This window comes from Podarcis raffonei, chromosome 13, assembly GCF_027172205.1.
Source record: "Podarcis raffonei isolate rPodRaf1 chromosome 13, rPodRaf1.pri, whole genome shotgun sequence".
In the NCBI taxonomy this organism is placed as follows: Eukaryota; Metazoa; Chordata; class Lepidosauria; order Squamata; family Lacertidae; genus Podarcis; species Podarcis raffonei.
The window spans coordinates 3089818-3111989 of record NC_070614.1 but is presented as its reverse complement, the minus strand read 5'-3'; the positions used below and the strand labels follow the sequence as shown (position 1 = coordinate 3111989).

General features: G+C 41.4%; 1 protein-coding gene across 11 annotated transcripts in view; it reads right to left on the bottom strand.

The window, feature by feature from the left end:
- Window positions 1-22172, bottom strand: part of LOC128400250 (poly(rC)-binding protein 3-like) — a 285355-nt gene that overhangs the window by 209266 nt on the left and 53917 nt on the right. For 9 of the 11 annotated variants that reach the window (XM_053362385.1, XM_053362389.1, XM_053362395.1 and 6 more), the window contains exon 1: window positions 5595-5683. The exons of 1 other annotated variant lie outside the window; for it this stretch is intronic. The gene's annotated coding sequence lies outside the window, so the exon portion shown is untranslated. Of the gene's footprint in view, window positions 1-5594; window positions 5684-6249; window positions 6354-22172 lie in introns of those variants that run through there. One more of the 11 variants, XM_053362384.1, reaches the window with a different exon arrangement.

Below are 22172 nucleotides of genomic sequence, written 5' to 3'. Positions count from 1 at the left end.
TAGTAGCGGCAGAAGGAATACACTGTTAATTGGAAATGTCCCAAACCTGTCAAAATTACATGTGCAGAAGTACTTCTTAATGGACTGCAATTCTCCAGGGTCTCTGTAGTGTGTGGATGATTAGGGAGGCAGGAGTGGATATATTATTTAATAATATCCTTCCTAACTTGCGCTAGCAAGTTCCATATTCTATCAGAGTTCAAAACATCCCCCTTTTTAAATTACGCAGCGATCAGCTTGTTGCTGGATTCCTTCCTGGTAAAATCCCTTCTGATCCCTCTTAAAAAAGAATAAACACAAGAATCTGATTCATGTTAATATAAAAGTACAGTAGTTTACTCACAGATTCATTCGGGTTCACAGACATATATCCCTGAAGGCAGGCTTAGGTTACATAACAACTAGAACTATTCCATAAAGAAGTGAGTCCCAAGTGACTGCGACTAAGCAGTCACTTCTCCAAACACACAGCAACATAGAAAATGCAGAAGACACACTGATCAGAACATGGAGGCCGCGTGCTCCTCCATGCTAGTACAACAGACCACACCTTCACTGAGTCACATGTAGTGGAAGTCTGTCCCAGCTCAGGAGGAAACAGGATTTTTTCTCCTGAGTGGGACAAAACATCCCCTAACATGTCCACTGTAGGAATGTTGTACTTGACTGCAGTTTTACATCCCACAAGTGTAACCATAAGGAAAAACTAAAGCAAGATGTCAAACTAGCCATGAATTGAAAACCAGACTGAATCAACCACATTTCCCCTTCAAACTGGAATAGAATCTAAATAATTATTGAAAGTCAGTTGAACCTGAATTAGAAATTAACCAAAAAAACAAATCCCAGTCTATTGATTCAGAAACAGATGCAGTGTTTTAACATTTGGTGGTAAATTGACTGGGTCAAGCAGAAGCTATAATGAGCGCTTAAAATCAGAATTTGGGAGTTGGTCTAGGCTTCTGTACCTGACTTACCGCATTAAGACTGCAATCTACTGTAACTTGCTAGGAAGTCATGAGACAAGTGAAAAAGGACAGCATTTTTGTGTACTTTAAAGTATATTACCCATGCGGCAGTGCTCAGCTAGCATCTATAGCTTTTTGCTATTGTTTATTATTGTTTCTTAACATTTGACCTAAAGGCTTGCATATGCAACAGCCCTGAGACTGCATCTTACATGGTTAGGGGGGATGTGGCTGTTGCGTCCTCCTCGCACCACGTTCCCCAGATCCCAGCCTTCCAAGACCGCTCAGGGATGGTGGCATGGGGATGTGGCAGTCGTGCGCCCTTCAGTCCCAACCTTTGCTGGCGAGGCTGGGATCAAGAGGTGCGTGTCTGTTGCACTCTTCTCATGCCGCTCTCCCCAGCATGAGGCAGCAGGGGCAGGGCAGGCACAGTGGGAACTGTTTGTTCTCTGCCCCTCTCCTTGCCCCCCTCTCTCTTTCACACACACACAGGTGCCAGTGAGACACACTCTGCCTCTGCGCTAGTGAAAATTCTGTAGCTGACATGCATTTAATATATTCACTTTGTATTTGAGCACCATTAGTCATTTATAAGACATGTGTTGGACACATGTTGTATGAAGTTAGGAGGCTGTCCTGGTAGTCATCAAGTTTGTTTTCAGTTTGGCGCTAGGTATATACCTGTTTTTGTTCTATTGGATATTTTGGATATACTAGTTTTAGTCAATTTAACCCTAGAATTTTTGTCTGTTCCACTGCTTGCTGTTTTGTGGTTCTGTTATTTTTATTGTGTAAAAACTAACAGCATCAAACCTGGCATTGCTCAGGAATTCTAAGAAAACAAAAGATCAGTTCTGTTTTGAAAGGTCCATTCCACCATCCTGATTCAAAATGGTGTCCAATTAAATTCAAGGAAAGGTGAAAACCTGCTTCTTGATCTCAGGAACCATCATGCAAAAGTTGGTTACAACCTTAAGAGGTGCCCAGATGCCAACAGACGAAATAATTTCCTATAATATCTTGTAGATAGTAACTGTTAAAAACACTTGGCAAGCATTCTTTGGATGCAAGACTATACACAATTACATAGGAGCAAGTTGCTTTGAACCCAAAAGGGCATACTTCTGAATAGGTATGTGCTCTTTAAAATTCACAAATAACGAAAAATAAATTCTGTCTGATGGTATACTTTTCCCTTCTTCACTTTGGTTTGCTGCCTATCACCCAGTCAGTGTTCCCCAGGGAAATTTGCCTTTGGTTCAATTCACAGCTGTCCTTTCTCTCACTACCTTTGCACTGATTGTGAGTGCTCAGACCCCATCCCTAGATTTATATACCTGTCAAAATCAATTGCCATTCCCCCACAATGTTCTGATCTTTTCCCACACTTTCCAGCCATAATTTTTCATGCACGTGTCTCCTTCTTTATTCCCAATGCAACAAACTTCTTTTATTTCTCTACACTTGTTCAGAAACATTGACATGTACACTGCATGTTTTCTGGTATCTACTTTGTTTTAGTCTACAAAATCTTCAGATTATATATCCAAATGATAGTTTGACCTGAGACTGGCAGAATGGAAAGTCACTGTCGGTAAACCTCACCCTTATATCACCCCAACTGCAATATGTGGACAATAATACTGACCTACCTTAAGGAGTTGTTTGAAGTAGTCAGGATTTTAATAAAGGGCTATATAAATACTCATCATCATAATTTGTTAAAAATTATGGGTAGTAATCATCTAAGTTTTACTCAGAGTAGATACACTGAAATTAATGAAACTGACTATGTTGTGCCCATTAATTTCAATGTGCCTACTATGAGTAAAACTTACTTGACTATCACCTGCTAAGTCACATGTCTCACTCTTTGAATGCCAGTTCCAATTCTAAGTTTACTGGCTTTTTGGCACATACAGATTTAATATACTAGTCATGGGTGTAGCCAAGAGGGGGCAGGGAGGGGCAATTGCCCCCCCCATTAAGAAAAATCAAGAAAATATGTAGCTGAGGTTCTGCCCCCCCCCCATAAAAGGCCTGCTCCCCCTAACAAAAATCCTGGCTACACCCATGATACTACTTCTATGTTCCTATCTCACTTCAAGGTTAAGACTGCAATCCTATTCTCACTTACCTGGGAGGAAGCCCACTGCAAAAACTTATTTCTGAGTAGACATGCATGAAACCCATCAAACAACCACTGGTGGTCTCAACTCCACAGTTAATGTGGTTAGCCCGTACCTGCATTGTTATAAATGTTAACATGGCAGCAGGTACCTGTTGGGATCCCATCCCCACAGACACAGCTATAGCTGTTATGCTAGGCACTGTGATATCGCAAGCCAAGTACTTGTTAGTCTGACCTGCTGGGTTCCTGCCTCTCTCCACCTGGCCCAGGGTGGGGTATTTGGGGGCAAGTTTTGTCGGGAGTTTTTGCTGTTACCGATATTAATTTTTTGTATCTTTATTTTCATGTGGAAATTGTTCAGTTTGGTTATGTAGTTTTTGATGTGTGCTATTTATTTTTATGACTACTTTGTTATGTTTATAACTATGTAAATCTTTTCATATTGTAAGCCATTGTTTTAACTGTGGAAAGGCTGCATACACATAAAATGATGATGATGATGATGATGATGATGATGATGTTAGCAGCAATTATTTCAGGCAAATTGTTTTTATGCAAGTTGTGTCTGTACCTGGGAGGAGGACAACCTCCATTCCCAAGATACTATTTGACTCACGGTTCCACATTCTGAGCTATTTGTCCATTCACAAATACAGTATACAACATTTTATCAAGGTCAAGGTGAAATACATCACAATATAGAACAACGCATATATTAATGCATTCATGGAATATACTATTCACTAGCTCCCTTTACACTTTTTTGTTTTGATGTTGTTCATTTTATATATTTTATAGTTAATATGACCTGAGTTTAGCGAGACATGAATGAACCATAGTATCTTCAAATTTACTTGAGAGTAAATGCACAAAGCAACCCAAAGCATAGTTTCACTTGCCCATCTGCTTTGAGTGTGCTGTGAAGGATGACTGCTCCACCTGTAGCTAAATCTCATTTGGGATTCACCAGCCTCCACACTTGCCTGCAATGTGCCCACAGACCATTCTCTCTCCCATCTGACAAGCTTTATTTGCACTTTGGTTCACAATAAATATACTCAACCTTGCCCCCCTCTAGAATCCACACCTCACCAAATTCCTCCATGAGATGGTCTGAGGGCGATTAAACTCTCTCCCCACCCCTTTAACATGGCTAGGAAGAGCTGGAGCACCTGGAACAGAAAGTGCTTCTCCTGCTGATGTGCAGGCTGCAAATGAGGGTGCAAATGCCGCTGGAGTGTTAGGAGGTGATGCTGTGGCAGCCATGTTTGTTCACCATACAGTATCTCAGAGAATCATCATGTCTTGATGCTCTCAGGGCCATTTGTGGCCTCACTTGAATTCAACATGTGTCAGTAATGGTAGCAACTGCATAATTTTACAGTTTCTCCTTTTAAAGTGTTGATCCTTCAAAAACCTCAATGTGCTCTGAATCTAATGCTAGTCTATGAATATACTGCCATATAACCAAAGGGCACAATTTGTCTAGACATTACATCCATAGCACTGAGTAATTTCTTTCTAGCTATTGATTATCTAATGATCCTTTTAACAAGGCACTCCTGTTATGTCTGATTGATGTGGGGAATACATTTCCTCCTTCCTTTTCAGAAGTTAAATGTCAATTTGGAGATGGAAGATCAAAACCATCACACCAATTAAACTTCTGCTATATTGCTTCCTTGACATACACAACAAATCTGTATTACTGTGTCTGTGATTTTATATAGCTAGAATGCAAAAGGTAATAAAATTAGCCAAGTAACAATGGCAATAAGGATCATTTAAATGGCTCTTTCAATACAAAGCACTTCATGTTCATTACTTCACTGCAATCCTTACAACTCTGTAAGGTAGGTTTGTATTACCGTATTACTCCCATATTGCAGATGAGGTGCTGAGACAGACTAAAATGGGTCTATCTTTGTATCTTAGTTTTTTAGCCTAGGCTGCTAAAAGCAAAGCATCTGATAATTCAACATGCTACAGCTATTTATAAATTCTTTCCGCTTAGAACAAATGTAGACTTTCACAATGTAGCACAACACACAAGCAGTGAGAACATGCACAAGAACATAAGGAGAGCCTGCTGGATCATGCAGTGGCCCATCTAGTCCAACATCCTGTTCTCACAGGGGTCAGCCAGGGAGCAGAACATGGGCCCAAGAGCAGCAGCACTCCCCCCTCGCGTGGTTTCCAGCATTTTGAAACAGTGCTGTCTCCAACTGGAGAGGCAGAGCATGGCCTTCAAGGCTAGGAGCCACTGACAGCCCTCTCCTCCCATGAATCGGTCAAATCCGCTTCTCAAGCTATCCATGCTGGTGACCACACTGGTGGCACATAGCTTCCCAGCGCCTGGGCAGGACGAGCAGCGTAAATTAATAATGCAGAGTTTTTAAGTGAAAGATAGGAGCTTTACTGAGTTAAAATAAACTGCTTCCTAAACAACATGGTTCCAAACAGTTTGACTGAGATTCCATACTGACTCTGCTCACCACTGAGGCAGACTGACTCTGACTGAAATCTTAGAGAGAACACACAGAGAAAATGGCTGCCAAGTCACACGTCAGAGTGACTCCACAGTTAGCAGTTAGGCCTGAATAACTTTAGGAGGCCCAAATGACTGTGCAGTCCCAGCACTTCCCAGCACTTGCTTTGCTGCTTCTGCTCTCGTGTGTCTTTGTCACATGCCAGGGCACACGGGGGGGGGCAGGGTATGGAGGGTGACGTGAGAAGGACACAGCAGGGCAGGCAGGCATCCTTCCAATCTGCCCAGTTGGCCTAAGAAGCAAAATGCGACCCTGGAAGAAACCGCCCCCGGGGCAATGCCCCCCCCCCTCACGCTGCCCCCACTGTGCCTCTGAGTGACCATCACTGTCTCCTGGGGAAGCAAGCTCCATAGTTCGACTACACCTTGCATGAAGTAGTACTTTCTTTTATCAGTCCTGGCCTGCAAAACTATTGAGAACGTCGCCGTGATCAGACTGTATCTGGTTGGCACAGGGGACCCCCAGAAGAGACCCAGCCAACAAGGTCCTTTACATTTGGGTAGGGGCAGCTCCACGCAGTATGTCTGCAGTGGGAAATATCTGTGTTAGACATGGCACACGTCCAAACTCAGGTTGGCTTAGGTTTTTTTGTCTGTGATACCTTCAGGTCACTCTCAATCAGAGCTACTTTGGAGGAAGAAGGCCACAAAACCATGCGCTCTTGAGTGCCCTGGAGCACCGAGCCATAAGACACCTTCAACTGAGACCTCAGCTAAGACTCAAGTTGCAAGGGGCATAGGGCTTGGTAAGTTACTTCTCCACAAAAAACCCCGCTAGCAACCTTTAAAGATGCTATTTCTCAGCCACTGAGAGGCTATGTTATGAGTGGCCTGTGATATATTGATATAGTCAGAAACTGGATTGAAGATGTATAGATTATTGTGCCTTTGATGTATTATTTGAACATGGAGATTTGGACTTCTACTTTAAGACTTAAATGTTTCGAGAAATAGGAAGTTCTAGCAGCATTAGATAAGTGAAGCTTTAATAAACACTGATAACATTTGATATTTTAAGGACTTTAATATTGAAGCAACTGGATGAAAGATTTGATTTCCCATCCAGCTCCCTATACAGGAAATTAGTATGCAATCGAGTCTGATGAGGAACTGAAGGGATTAGGGATCCCAAAAATCTATTCAGTGCACTTTAAATGCTGTGGGATATTTATGAGATTATTTTAATTCTCTCTCTTGATTATTTATGATTATTTTGAGACTGAGCTATTATTTTAGGATACTGAGCTACATTCATACTTTAACAATTTGTAATTAGAGAACTGGAAAATGATCAAGAGGATCAACTAGCTGAAAGAAGAAAGGCTGTGAATATCTAAGGAAAAAATATACTGCCATCAAAATATAGCAGGGAAAGGAGTTCCAAGATGCACCTTAGGAATGTCTTAATTGTGGAAAGACAGACCATTTTTTGCTTAGTTAAAAAGAAAACTAAATCTGTAAGGAATAAGTTGACACAGGTACTTTAAGTATATATTGTTGAATTACTGTCAGTTAACCATTTTAAATTAATATAGTTAATGCTTATAGTAATGGTTTGTTAAGATGTTAACTGTCAGGCAGAGGGATGGTGAAAGCCAAGTGGAATTTTTAATACTGGGACATTGTGCTTGGACAAAGTGGTTAACAATTCCATGGGAGTCATGTGGGCACATGTGAATTCGAAGGGGATGAAAACCTCTCTGACATTTGCTTAAATCTGGGTATGTGTGGGATCTTAACCACATAGCCATGTATCAATAAATACTTCTTTAAAACTCTGCTCCAAGTGGCCTCTTTAAAAAGGGATGGGTCTTTGTTAATGTTTAACTCAGAGCCCATGTACCATGTTACACAGTAAAATAACTGTGGACTCTCACCTTAAGAATAGCCCAACCTAGGAGAAATCTTACTACTGTCTGCATATATATCCCCATTTAATACATCTGTTATGCCAGCATCTCTATGGAGCCTGAATGAAAAAAAGCAAGCTTCAACAGACAACATATAGATCACCTTCAGACTTGCTCCAAAGGGACCAAACTAGGTTTCATTTTACTCTGTAGCCACCATTTCTAACAGTGCATTCCTATTCATGTCTACTTTGAAGTAAGCTTCTGTTACTGAAGATGCACTCACATATATATCAGCAGCTCTTGCCACATTTCAACTTCTACAGTTTTCTGCCATAAACAACAGCAGGTGGTAGAGAGAGAGAGATACTGTTTTGTGGGAAACAAAAGTATAACTTCTCAGAAACTATTGAAGCTGTTTTGACAGTTCCAGTGAGAATGGCTCATTAGGAAAAATTAATATTTTGTGACACTGTATTTTGGAGGGAAGGGCCCTTCTCCAGTATTAATTGAAGCAATGAGACTTCTAATTTCCAGATCTCTTACGTTAGCAGGTTAGAAGAAACTGTCTATCAAAGAGCTGGTTTCCTGTTACACCAGGTCTGTTTTAATGGTCTGGAGCAGGGGTAGGCAACCTAAGGTCCATGGGCCACAAGCGGCCCACGGGGGTCGTTTAACCGGCCCATGAGCCGCACCTGAACCAAGCCGCCAGCTCGGCGAGTCCCTGCGCGCTGCGCTAAACCAGCACAGCGCAGCGTGGGGACTCGCTTCCACAGTGCCAGAAATCACATCTGCGCAGACGCAGATGCTGGAAATCGTGGCCGTGCGCATGATCCGGCCCACAGAGGGATCTCCACTGGAGTGAACCAGCCCAGGCGAGGTAAACCTTGCCGACCCCTGGTCTGGAGGAAGTTTAGAAAAACTTGGAAGTCTGAAACATTCAGTGCCTTATGCTAGGTCAGGCTACCTGTAGTGCAGGACTCTCGCCACCTCAGAAGTGTGCCCTCCAACACATGCAGGGTGATGGTGGGGGCAGAGCACAGTATACTCGCCCCTGCTCATGTACTGCTTTTACAGGTGAGCAGAACCAGGGCCAGCCCGAGACATTTTGGCACCTGAGGTGAAACACAATATGGTGCCCCTCCCTCCCTGCCAAGGAAGATGGGGTGAGTGAAGATCGACATCAGGATCTGCTGCCCCTGTGTATCCTGCTGCCTGAGGGGGTCACCTCACTCTACCTCATTGGTGGGCCAGCCCTGAACAGAATGCCTAAAGAGCCCCATTCAGTCATTAAATTGGGCTGCTTCATTCAAAAAAGCCCATATGCAATCTTTAAATATTTATTGCACAATATTTTGGGACTCCAAAATATCTGAAACCTTGGGGGGCTATTCTCACTCAGTGTAGACCAGCCTTTCTCAACCATGGTTCCTCAGATGTAGTTGGACTATAACTCACATCATCCCTTGCTAGCAGGACCAGTGGTCAGAGACGGTGGAAGTTGATTTTATCTTTCAGAGCCTGTGGGAGATCTTGTTCACAGAACTCGTGTGTCCTGTTTCCTTTGGATAAGAGAGCATGCTAGAGACTTGCACTATTCCTGCAGTATCGGTTCGCATGTGAAGTTGCCTCCCACTAAGTCAGACTGTTGGTTCACCTAGTCCACTGTCACCCAGGGCCTTCTCAGTGGTGGCTGCTCCCAGTCTTTGGAACTCTCCCTAGAGAAGCTAAACTGGCTCCCTCCTTTCTGTCCTTCCGTTGACAGACGAAGACTTTCCTGTTCCAACAGGTTTGGGGAACGGACTGCTTTTAATGAAAAGGCTGGTGCTTTGCTGCTTTTATTGTAATTATCTGCATGTTTGCAATAATATATTTTGGCTTAATTGCTTTTCAATTATTTTTCTTATATGTAAGCTGCCTTGAGTCCCTGTCAGGGAGAAAAGTGGGGTCAGGGGCCACTAGGGGCGCATCGGAAGATGGCTGACAATAACATCTCTCCGACCCACACGAGGTAATTAGGAGGCTGTGATGGGAGTAAATAGCCTCCCTGCCCCCCCAAGGGTGTGGGGGGAGACTGCCCTTGCCTGCTGTGCCCGATACCACCCCCCGAATTTGTGGGGATGGGGGCACTAGGCAGAAAGCCCTCCTGTGGATCTCGGCGCTCCTGGACGCTGTCTCTGATCCGCGCCTCTAGTTTGCAGCAACTTCAAAAGAAACAATTAGGAGGAAGCGAATGCACATATTTCAAGGAAGAAGGGGGAGTAAAGACTGCTAATGAAGAGATCTCTGATAAACAAGACGGGTCGGAGGAACAAGAATAAATCATGAGAAGACCCACCAAGGCTCGGTATGGCAAAGGGACTGGATGGGGGAGGGGGGGAAAACTTTCCTTTCTTTTCTCTTTGTGATTAACCAAGAATCCCCCACCCCACAAGTCACAAGTTAGTAATGCCGTTTAAATGACTTAAGCTGTGGGTTTATGACTGTGTGGAGATAGTTTACTAACCAAAGCATGTTTCAAGAAGATCGTGGAAACTATAAGAGCTTTGGAATGACGCAGTAAAAAATACCGTCGCCATGTTGGCAAGTTCTGTCGGAGGACTTAAGTCTGGAAGGAGGAACAGAGCTGTTTTTATATTGTGGGTGAGACTCCTCAGAGGGACTTAAGAGCGACAGATTTGCGAGATTAATGATGGAAAGAGTGATGTTATTTATGAAAGCGATGATATATGGAAACCATCTTGATATGAGGACTGGATGAACGGAAAATTCACACAGGATTATAATTGGTGTTTGTCTGCTTAAGGAGATTATCAGAAGAGATCATAAAGAAAAGAAGAAAAAATATACGAATAAGATGAGATGTGGAAACAGCAAGATAAGACTGGATAGAATTATGAACATTATTTGGACTGATTTGTGGATATTAACGCAGTAGCAAGAAGATGATCAGAATCCCCCTTCGGAACTTGAAATATGGGTCCCCTCAACAAAAATTTAAAATTCGGCTTTGTAATTCGGAATTTATGTGATGTGATGTGATTTGATTTGATTGGTCGGTTAATAAAAATTATTATTTTAAAAAAGTGAGTATGAGTAACAACAACAACATAAGTAGTAACTTTCCAGAGTCCCTTGCAGCCACAGTACCTGAAATCCTTTAACTGAGAATGTTATGGATTGAATTTTGGGCCTTCAACAGACAATGTATATGCTCTGCCATCGAGCTATAGCTCTTCCCTGGTACTCTGTTTATATATTTGTTTCTTTACAGAATATCAGTTTCTCAAAACTGAAACAACCACCCCTGAATCATGCTGACAGAAAAACACATGTGCCCCAATGTGCTTCAGTTTTAGCAGACAAGCTAAAAGTCTTCAACATCCTGTGAACCCAAAATTCAAGCCTTCTACACAATGTTTTTCATCAGCTCCCACTAGCTGGGCAACATCAGGATAAATTAGCACTAAAACGCCTGTGCATTTTCATGAGGACTTTTTATATAAGAAATCACAAAGTGATGTAGGAAAGTGGAGAGCTGAATTTAAGATGGAAAAACTCAAAGAAACCAAAATAAACCCATTCCTTTCCTCAGCTGAAGCCCGACTCCCCTTCCTTAGATGGCTGCCTGATTTCACTGCTTTAAATCAAGTGTATCCAACATGCCTACCTACACTTATTCAGCAGGCTTTGTACTACTTATTTGCATCCTTTTGAACACAGAAGAAAAATAATGCATCTTAATAATTTTATGCAGTGACATTCATTACACACTCACTGGTACCTATGTGAAATGTGATCCTCTCAAGTGTGAAAGTGTGTATTTCCACAGAAAGCTAGTCTTGTACAGCTTCTAAGCTGATTTGGAGGTCGGGAGGCTGTGTGGTTCTCACTCTCTCGGTGACCTAGTACACATCAAAATCTTGTATTCTTTGGTAAACTGACTTGTTAATTCATGTTGCGTTGGGATGAGTGGCTTGTATTATTGTGGTTTTGGTTATGAATTTTGTTCTAATGCTATAATTGGGTTCCCCCCACCCTATATTAGATGCTATGGGGCTTGTCAACCCGAGAAGGTAGCCCTCCTACAAGAAGGAAAACTCTGATCCTAAACCTCCCCTGCCTTGTGGATTATCTTCAGGAGAAGAAAAGGCTCAGGAGTAAACCCTACGCAAATCCAGAGCGGAGCCCCTAAGATGGTGGGATTGCCCCTTGTACACCTTCTTCCAGAAACTCCCACGGCCAAGCTGGTGCCAAATGTATTGCTCTGCTTTCCTTTGGGCCACATCAGTGAGGCTGAGATGGCCCAGAACCTCCACACCCTGTGCCCTGGAGCAGTCACTTTGGTGCTGATAACACAGTGGCATGACTTTACCCCTGGAGGAGCAGTCCATTATCTCTCAAGACAGACGGATGCCAAGAAAATGCTTTGGGAAATAAAAGTGAGTAATAAGTATTAAATGAAATTGAAATAAAAATGGGGCCGGGAGGCTGTGATATTGGCCCCCGGCCAATGTGATAGAAGATGCAAAGGCACAGTTTTGATTAAGTGCAAAGTTTAGGGCAGGTTGGGTGGGGGAAGACAGGCGAGAAACTTGCGTCACCCCCTTCTGGTCTACCTACTGGGTTTTGACATGGTACACCTACAAGCTCTGACTGAAGACAAAAGCTGGTGATCAATTTCCTTACAGTAAGATTATAGGCTTTAACAGTTCAGCACTAATATATATCACTTAAACAAAATAACAGAGGTTGCAAGTCACTGAAGTGACAGGACTGAATATGAAACCTGTAATTATGCATTTAATCATTGACTAGGCCCTTTCTTCATTCTGCACTCATTTCAGCACAGGGACATAATTTTGCAGCTAGCACAAGTCATGACCCAAGAGGCAGTTAAACAGCTGTGTAAAATAGAATGGTCGTTTTTTATTCCAGCTCACAAATAGAAGTCTTTCAGTCTAGTAGTAATAACAATAATTTATTAAATGCCAGAAACAGCTTTGCAAAGCAGTTGCTACTTCGAAAAATAACATAAATTTCAGCTCGCCTCTCCACGCCTGTGCTGTTGCATGCTTGCCAGCTCAACAAGCCCTCCTCAAGACTGGAGGGGCCTTCATATCCTGGAGCATGCTCTGGAGTGGTACCCTCCTGTTGTACATGAAGCACCCTTTTTGAAAAGATCATACAGGCCACCCCTGTTTTATAGCTATGAAGCCTTTCTCACACAGGTAAACAGAGAGCAACATACATATAAAGCCAGTCCTTCCATCAGCTTCAGCTAGTGGCCCAGCTGCAGCCCTGTCTGGACAGAGACAGCCTAACTCCTGTCATCTATGCTCTGGTAACCTCTAGATTAGATCACTGTAACGTGTTATACATGGGGCTGCCTCTGAAGACAGTTTAGACATGTCAGCTTGTAAAGAATTCAGCAGCCAGGTTACTCACCAGGGCAAAATGGTTCGAGCATATAATGCAAATCCTGGAGACACTGCATTCACTGCTGATTACTTTCCAGGCCCAATTCAAAGTGCTGATTTTGACCTATAAAGCCTTAAATGGCTCAAGACCTCAAGACCTAAACAACTACCTCTCCCTTTATGAGCAGACCGGGACTCTGTGATCATCATTTGATCTGAGGCCCTTCTTCATGTGCCCCCTCCATAAGAGGTCCGGAGGGTAGCAACACAAGAATGGGCCTTTTCTGTGGTGGCTCCCTTTGTGGAATGCTCTACCCAGGGAGATTCGTCTGGAGCCTTCATTACATATCTTTAGGCACCACACAGAAACTTTCTTCTGTAACCAGGCCTTTGTCCTTTAACTATCTGTGGCCTTTTAGATATGGATGGGATGCTTTTAATGCATTTATTTTCCCTCTTGGTTTTAATGTACTGTATCTATGTGGTGGTTTTTTGTTTGCTTGTTTGAAAGCTGCTTTGGATCACCCTGAGCAAGACAAAGCAACTAACAAATTTAATAAATAAAGTAAACAAAGAAATAAAATCGACAGAATATATATCCACTGGTGACAGATGGATCAGTGTGGTGCAATGCATGAACTGCTGGACCACAGCTCTAATGCTCAGCTGGTAAATTGTGCTAGTTATCTTTTTGTCTAACCACAAAGTTGTTGTGAGGATAAAATGGGAAAATGCAATGCACAGCATACCAACCCCTTAAAATAACAGACTTTTCTTAACCTGGATGAGTATGTATTTAGATTCAGGCAGCAAAATGTCTTTGTTTGGATGCTATGCTTACATTAATGCACTAGATCCCTTTTGCTCAGCTGTAGTACATAGGCACCATAGACCTATCAGTTCAAGAAACTGTCTACTTGGCTATTTTAATTACAGGTATGCATTTAGCCTGGATGAATTCCAACCATTTAGCCTGGATGAATTCCATTTAGCCTGGATGAATTCCAGACTGAAAGATTTTAGGCTCTCTGGGGGGTGAAGTGGGTATGCTCAAAGGTATTCCCAATCTGGAAGCTCCAGAGACCTTGAAGTTGCAGAGAATCCAGAGAATGCTGACTTGGACTGTCTCTATCAAATTATGACATTTCCCAAAGCTCTCCATATAATGACAGCAGGGAGGGAGAGGAGATGATGCAGTTTTCTTACAGACAACTCTTGCTACAACCAAAGAGTGGCTTTTTCCAGGCTCCCATTTTTACTTCTAATTACGGTGCTTTTGGTAGGGATGTAGGAGGGAACACACTGGTTGTCAACTGAGCAGAAAACAAATCTCTCAAAACTCACATACCGTGTAATATTTATCATAACTACTGCACCAATTGTTCTGACATCTCGCAGGCCATTTTGGAGAGGTACCTCTATGATGTATGCTGTTTTCATAAAAATTGTGATAGGGGGGCAAGTCTTCTAACCTCGGGTCAAATTTTAAGGTGCAAAACTCTCTGACACCTAGCCAGAATTTCAGCAGGTTTCCTACCTTGAGGGACTTCTATGGCGTATGGTTTTCAAATTGTCCAGAATACAGTAGGAGAGATAAAAGGGAATCATTTTCTTAACCAGTGCATGCCATTTAAAAAGCCTATCCTTTCAGAACCCCCTCCCAACCTGTCCTTCTGACATCCTTCAATTTTGCCAAAAAGAAGAGTTATAGCCTTTTAAAATTTCCCCTTATTCATGAATGGAGCTCCTGTTCTCCAAAAACAAGGCTCTGATTTGAACTAGAGGCAAAGTAGGCAGCCTCCAAATTAGGGCCTGAACCAAATCGTGCACTTGGTGCATACCCATAACTTAAAACAATAAATACCTTCCAATTTATTTTAATTTTTCACCAGAAAAACAAATCAATTAATCAAACTGCCAAGTGTTATTTTCTGATACTGAAAAGTTTTTTAAAACAAAAGCTGCAATTTTGAGCCCTTAATTTTTTTACACAGTGGTTTGTTTGCTTTTTAAAAAGAAACATAGTGCAACTGATTAAATTAGATGTCTTGACTTAAACCACTTACATGATTGCATGCAAAGGAAAAGCAGATGGTCTATGTTATGCTAATTTGATTTCTTGCTATAAACATTGATATAGAAAATGCTTCTGCTGAAATTTTTCAGGAAGATGGGTATGCTTTGTATTTCTTAAAAATGAATCCCATAATTCTATGAATTCTAAGCAAGCAAATCAGTCTGTCCAATGCATCCCCGCATTTAAAAAATCAAATAGGGGTGTGTGTGTGTTTGTGTGTGTGTGTGTGTGATGCCCTACATGCTGTATCAATTGCAGTGCTTCTGTGACCTATTTATGTTATGAAGCTTCAACATCTATACACTACTATAAATCTGAGGTTTCCTGTGTTCATCCTTTTATTGCCAAACCTGTGTGCAGAAGAGAAGCATGGTACACATGAGTATCGCACACAACAAATCTGCAGGGAATAATCCCTCTCCTGCCCACACAACACCCTAAAATACTGTTAAACGACACAATATTACAGAATGTAGAAATTGTTTTAATTTAATTTAATTAGATAAGAAAAATGGATTTTGGACCAAAGTTCACAATTTGAAAAAGATTTATTGATGAACAAGGAAAAAGTATTGCCCAAAATGTATAAACTATTATTGGAATGGGAAACAAAAGATGAGCTGGTTCAAGTGTCAGTGACCCTTTGGGCAATGGATACAGGATATAATGTAGACTTAAACCTCTGGGAGAAATTTTGGAAGAATGACCTGAAATTTACTGCATGCTACACACTGAAAGAGAATTAAATGAAAATGATGCACAGATGGTATTTATCTCCCAGTAGATTGACTAAGATGTATAAGGTGGAATCAGACTTATGTTGGACCTGCAAAAAAGGTTAAAGTATATTGGAAAATGATATACAATGCGATGAAACAGATGTTTAAAACAACTTTCCCCAAAAAACTCAAGAGGCATTTCTGTTGGGATTTCTGTTTAATTTGAAATGTAGAAATTGGAAATTTAATTTAAAAATGTAATTAAAAAATAGGATACTGTTAAATGTTAAGAGGGAGGAAACTGATATCTGAGTGGGAGGGGGAATAGAATGGAGAGGCTGGAACAAGAGGACAGAGAAAAACTTTAGGCTGTGTCCCCTGAATTGCATTCTGTCATTATAATGAGAAATTGGGAGAAAGTAGGTTACAGTTAGGAAAGGATACAATGGGCTGACTTGAAACTTGGCAGTGAAAGAACAGTAAGTTTGAGGATAGCCCATACTGAATTTGGGGCAGAAAAGATATGAAACTGCTTTTTAAAAAACAAGTTAAATGCATGATTGGCTTTGGGAAGTGGGGAAGTGGTATGCATTTTTCTCCCACAGACTTTCTTGGAGTGGTTTGGGGGAAAGTTTTCTACTACATCTTTTGGGAAACTGTTCAGTTAGGCAGAGGGGAACATCTAGTATGTGCCATTACCCATGTGTTGTGGGAAATGTTCTGTGGGTTTTATTTACAAGGCATTTTGTACCTGTTTTGAAAGGTTACATACCCTCCAACATTTATACAATGAAAATAGGGATGTCCTATTCTTATTCTTATTCTTATTCTTATTATCATCATCATCATCCTGCCCATCACTCTGGGTGGCTTCCTACATATATAAAAACATAAACGTTTAAAAAACTTCCCTATACAGGACTGCCTTTGGATGTCTTCTAAAGGTTATATCTCCTTGGCTTCGGGAGCACATAACTCCATACCCCCCAACATTTCTCTGATGAAAATAGGGATGTCCTAAGGAAAAAATGACACCTGAGGATCAAATCAGAAATCAGGATGGCTTCTATAAATCTAGGACTGCCCCTGGAAAATAGGGACACTTGCGGGGTCTGAGGTTATGTGTGGGTGTGTATGAATAAAATGTTGGGTGGAGTGAAAATGAGAGCTAGGCAGAGAGGGTTGGTTGAAACATGACAGTGTGGCTCCGTGAGGGACAGAAAAGGACGGGGGGGGGGGAGAGGTGAGATATAAATACTCGCACCCCACCCTCAGTGCCGCAGCCCTCCCAGGACCTCCTCACTTGACTCTTATATGAGGGAGAAGCAAATGGGAAAGGAGGAGGGATTAAAGAAGCTGGGAGTGTGGCAGTGGATGGGGATTAGATACAGGTTAAATGTGGAAGGAAAGGAAGAAATTACAGGAGATGAGTAAAAATAATTTGACAGGTATATTTGTGTAAAAGCAGAATAAGAGCCTCCAATTAGAGCCTTTGGAATAGCAAATTATGCAAAAATTGGGGGAAATGAGTAATAATACTTCCAGAGCCAATGTCTGTACTTTGATTGACTGCATAATCTGAACTGTTAAACTCCCTGCCACAAGGAGATTGCTGTGGCAATCTTTTTTAGCAACTTCCAAAGAGGGATTACATATCAATAGAAAATAGTTAGTAGCTGCTAGCTGATTATAGTAAATTCCGCCTCCCATCAACTGCCATTGCACTGCCATTTTGTGATGGATGGCCTAAGTAATTTTCAACCCTGGGTGCAGAAAATTTGAGAGATGCTGATACAGAAGAAGTAGGTTCTGTCAGTCAATTTGTAATCCAGTTAATGAAATTTCGTTATGTAACACAAGCTCAAATCGGTGTTTTCGTCATATAAGATATTACCGTAAATAATTCTCCTCAAAATACTCAATGACAACGGATTTATCCCCAGTTAACAGCGCAGATGATTCATCCCTCTGATGTCATCTGGATTATTAATATTTCCAGACCCAACACTTAAAAAATTGCTTTCCTCTGTGCAATGTCTGTAATACAGAATTTGCTGCCTACGTATCCGTTTTAAAATCCTGAATCGCTAAAGTTTTCAATCTTCATTGGAATATTTATCAAGCTTAACTAGTTTTCTTCCTTACATCTGATACTTTCTTCAGTCTAGCCATGAATGAAGTTCCATCCAGACTGCATGGCTTAGTGAAACACTGCATAGCCAAATTCTCACTCCTTAAAGCAAGATGTAGTCAGGCAATGCCAACGTCAGAATAGGTTTCATTAGAAACTGAAATCCTGTTCAATTGTTCAGCATGTTCTCTTGCAAGCAATTATGTTGGGAGACACAGAGATGTCCTGACAAGCCCTGACCCCTCCGACCAGGCACGCAATCTGTGTGGGGCCATGGGAGCCAAGGTCCCCCTGAAATTTTAACTGAAAGTGTAAGGAGAGACAGGGTAAATGTGTCCTTGTTATTTCTCAACCTCTCAGTAGCTTTAGATGCCATTGACCACCTAGTACCTCCTCTTCTTACAGCTCTTTGGCTGATTAAACAATTTATGGCCTTTGAAACTGGAGGGTGTGTATTGTTTTTGTTTTTTTGTTACTATGTTATGTATTTTTGTGTTTTATATTGTAAACCGCCCTGTTATCCTTGATGAAGGGTATGCATAAATAAATAAATAAATAAATAACACTGATAATTAACATTATCCAAGTGTGATAATTCACAAAATAGTCTTTGATGATACAGACATCCAATCAGCAGATATAAGATGCTAAGAATCCTTTGTCTTGATTCAGTCCTCATGCAATAATATTGATACTTTTTAATGTATTTTAATTCAGTGGTTGATGCTCTTGAAGATATGCTCTGACTGCTTTCTGCTTTTACACTGGCTGAGTGCTCTATGTGCTTTCTTAGAATGAACTGCTTGTTGCTCTGTCTAGAGCACAAAAGAATTCCATTGTCATTGAGTGGGGTATGTATGAACTGAAAGGGAGCCATAACTGCAGTTGTCTGAGTAGGTCATTTTCACTGCTATATCCAGCCTTCCTATTGTCAAGCAGTCTTAATGACCTTGCCATCTCAGCCTGAACCTTGGCTGTTAAGTTAGAATACAGTATGAGAGTCTGGAATTTCTTAAAAAATAGTCTCACTCGCATCTATGAAAACTGTCTTCCAAAGCCTGCAAATAGTATTCACAGAATTATATAATTGTAGAATTGGGACACCAAGGATAACCTAGTTCAAACCCCCGCAACGCAGGAATAACAACTAATAACTCCTGACAGATGGCTATCCAACCTCTGTTTGAAAGCCTCCAGTGAAGAAGAGTTCTCCACCTTCTGAGGGAGTTCATTTCACTGTCAATCTGCTCTTGCCCTCAGAAAGTTCTTCCTAACGTTTAGTAGGAATCTCCTCTCTTGTAATACACTGGTTTGTATACATCGCAAGCATCCAGCAGCCATGTCAATAATTCTGTCCCGTCCACTATATACTGTAGCATGAATCTAACATGGTAGTCTAAAGTATCTGACAAAAAGATGGTTGTAAATAGCAACAATTCCTATGTTCTGCATTGCTCCTCTAATAAATTAATGCTTCACATACTTTGGTGCTTTCAGTTTTTTAAAAATGGTCAAATGTAAACCTTGAGGTGTTTGCACTAAGTGGGTTCAAGTTCCAACTTTGGCGTTTCCCCTCTTACTGTTAAATTTGTTATTCATTTAAAGCTTGTAGTAATTGACTGAGTGATATTGGCTGTGATCTCTATCTCTGAGACACATTTTTCATGCCTACCAAATGCTCATAAACGTTAATACTGCATTTCACTCCTTTTAATGATGTGGCAGACTTTGAAAAGATTTACGGATTCATTAGTAAAGTGCATCTTATGAAAACTGTCTTTTCAGCCTTATTGGCATGTAGGTCTCGTCATCAGCGCTGCAACAGCCCAAGATGAAATTACCCTTTTTTGTATTTCAATAAGTAGAAATCTCCCGGAGTAGCTAATGTTCATAACAGACTGTTCCTTTCATCTTGGCAATCTGAAGAGCATCTAATTTAATTAAAGGTTTAGGAAAGTAAAACTATTAACTATTTATGCCAAGGTTTAATTAGCATAGCACAAACACTGAAATTTAAAGGCATTTTAACCTTCATGAACTCATATTTTTTTGAAGTCCAAGCTATAGCTTTAATATGAGTTTCTTTTGCAAGTGTGCCCTGGGTTTGCATTTCTAAGACCAAGCTACTAAAGTTTATAAAGAGTGATATCCTGGATTTTCAATGAAACGGTAGCTTGTTTAGCAGTCTAATTTTTAGTATATTGAACCCAATGCCAGTAGATTAAGTACAAATAATAATTTGGAAGGGAAAGAACCCACTGTTTATAGATCCACAAAAAATTCACAGCAGGCACTAACTTAGAAGATGGCTCTCCAAAGTGGTACCAGCACCCTGCATTTTTGTGTGTGAATACTTCAAAAAGTGACATTTTTTTAAAGCCCTGTGAGCTGGGATGCTCATACAGGTCTCCATTAACAAGGGTGGGGAGGGGAAGAGTGGAGAGGAGAAACTCAGCAGTTACTTGATCCCTAATCAGCACAATTTCAAAGCTGCTAATCATGATATAATATTATTTGTGTCATCATGAGATGTGTTCAGAAACATTATCTACTTCCTACTCAGTCTCTATGGAGATCAGAATAGGTCTCATTTTTTCTACTTATTTAGCAAAAGGGGTGGTGGTTAAATTTGCTAAGACCCAGGTAACTGTAGGCACCCTCTTGGATTTCTTCTTCCACTTTTCCATAAAGAAGGAATTGGACTCTTAACCAGAGAGGACATCTTGATTAATGTTTCCAAGTTTAGCTTGCACAGGCAATTCCAGGCTCTCCCTCATTGTCTTATTCCAACTAGCTGAATTACTGCAGTAAGTTCCAAGGGTACTGATAGACTTTGTTGTAATAGGCATGTCTTTTTAAGAGCAGTAACATACTATTTAATCAAATATTTTTTATTTCTGATACCTAGCCTTTGTTTCTTATCTAGGTGGTAATTCTTCAGTAGTGACCAGGTATTTCACTGCGGCAAACCCATAGTTTGTGTTAACCATAATTAAAAAGCTGCCCCAGATTCCAGGTATAAACTATGGTTTAGAGCTGCTTTTCTATTTCTGTTTCCCATCTGCTCAGGACTCAGTACCATAAGTTCACTCCTGTCTCCATGATGAAGTAGCCTTTTCAGGCAGAGCAATAGACCTAATTGTGGCTTGTGAACAGTCTATGGTCTGTCAACTCTCCCTGCTTTGTTGCCCCTCCCTTCTCTGAGAAATAAGTATAGAAGCCCTCAGCTGCAGCCAATTTTAACCCTTCACAAGCACACAAACCAACCCGCAAAACTCTCAAGAGCTCAGCTAATTATGCAGAGCTGGCTAACACTCCAGGAGGGACACCCCCCCCCAGCTAGGCCATCAAAAATCCAGCAGCAAAGAAAATAGGGAATTTAAAAAAGAACTGGAAAGCGCTTCTTTCTTTCTTCTCTCACCCCCACCGGTGAAAAAAAGGGAGGAAATGTATTTGTTTTTGTTTTTCCCTTAAATAGCCTTTCTCCTTATTTGTTTGTTTGTTTGTTTGTTTGTTTGTTTGTCTTTGCTTGCTTGCTCTCCCTCCCTCTGATAAAAAGGGAGAGGTTGGTGGGGTGGGTTTGTGGGGGGGGGGCTCTGTGTCAGGAGAAATGGAGGGGAGAAGATTTAACTGGTTGCCTTCTGCTGAAATGGGAGTTTGGGTACTGTGTGAGAATGGTTGTGGGGAGGGTGTTTGTCGGCAAGCGTGTCTACTCACAAGCAAGCCCTACTGAATTCAATTGGGTTTACTCCCAGGAAAGTAGAAGCAAGTTTAGGTTGAACTCAGTAGGGCTTATGCATGCATAGATTCCACTTAGACCTCTGAGTGGGGAAGCAGATGCAACTTGACTAGGAAATCACTTGAACTACTCTTAAATTAGTTGAAAATATATTAAATATATTATATGGATGTCTATTTAATATATTTTTAAAATCTACTACTTCCTTACATTTTAAAACCCTCAACCACCATGGGGAGGCAACAGCAAGGCCCTCCACCCCCACCGGAAGGTACAGCAAAGCTTTTTGCTGCCCCAGGGAAGCGCAGCGCACACTCCGTTACTGTGGAAAGAGTCTAGGGCTTGCCGATCAGAAGGTCGGCGGTTTGAATCCCCGCGACGGGGTGAGCTCCCCTTGTTCGGTCCCTGCTCCTGCCAACCTAGCAGTTTGAAAGCATGTCAAGTGCAAGTAGAAAAATAGGTACTGCTCCGGCAGGAAGGTAAACGGTGTTTCCGTGCGCTGCTCTGGTTTGCCAGAAGCGGCTTAGTCATGCTGGCCACATGAACCGGAAGCTGTCTGTGGACAAACGCCGGCTCCCTCGGCCTATAG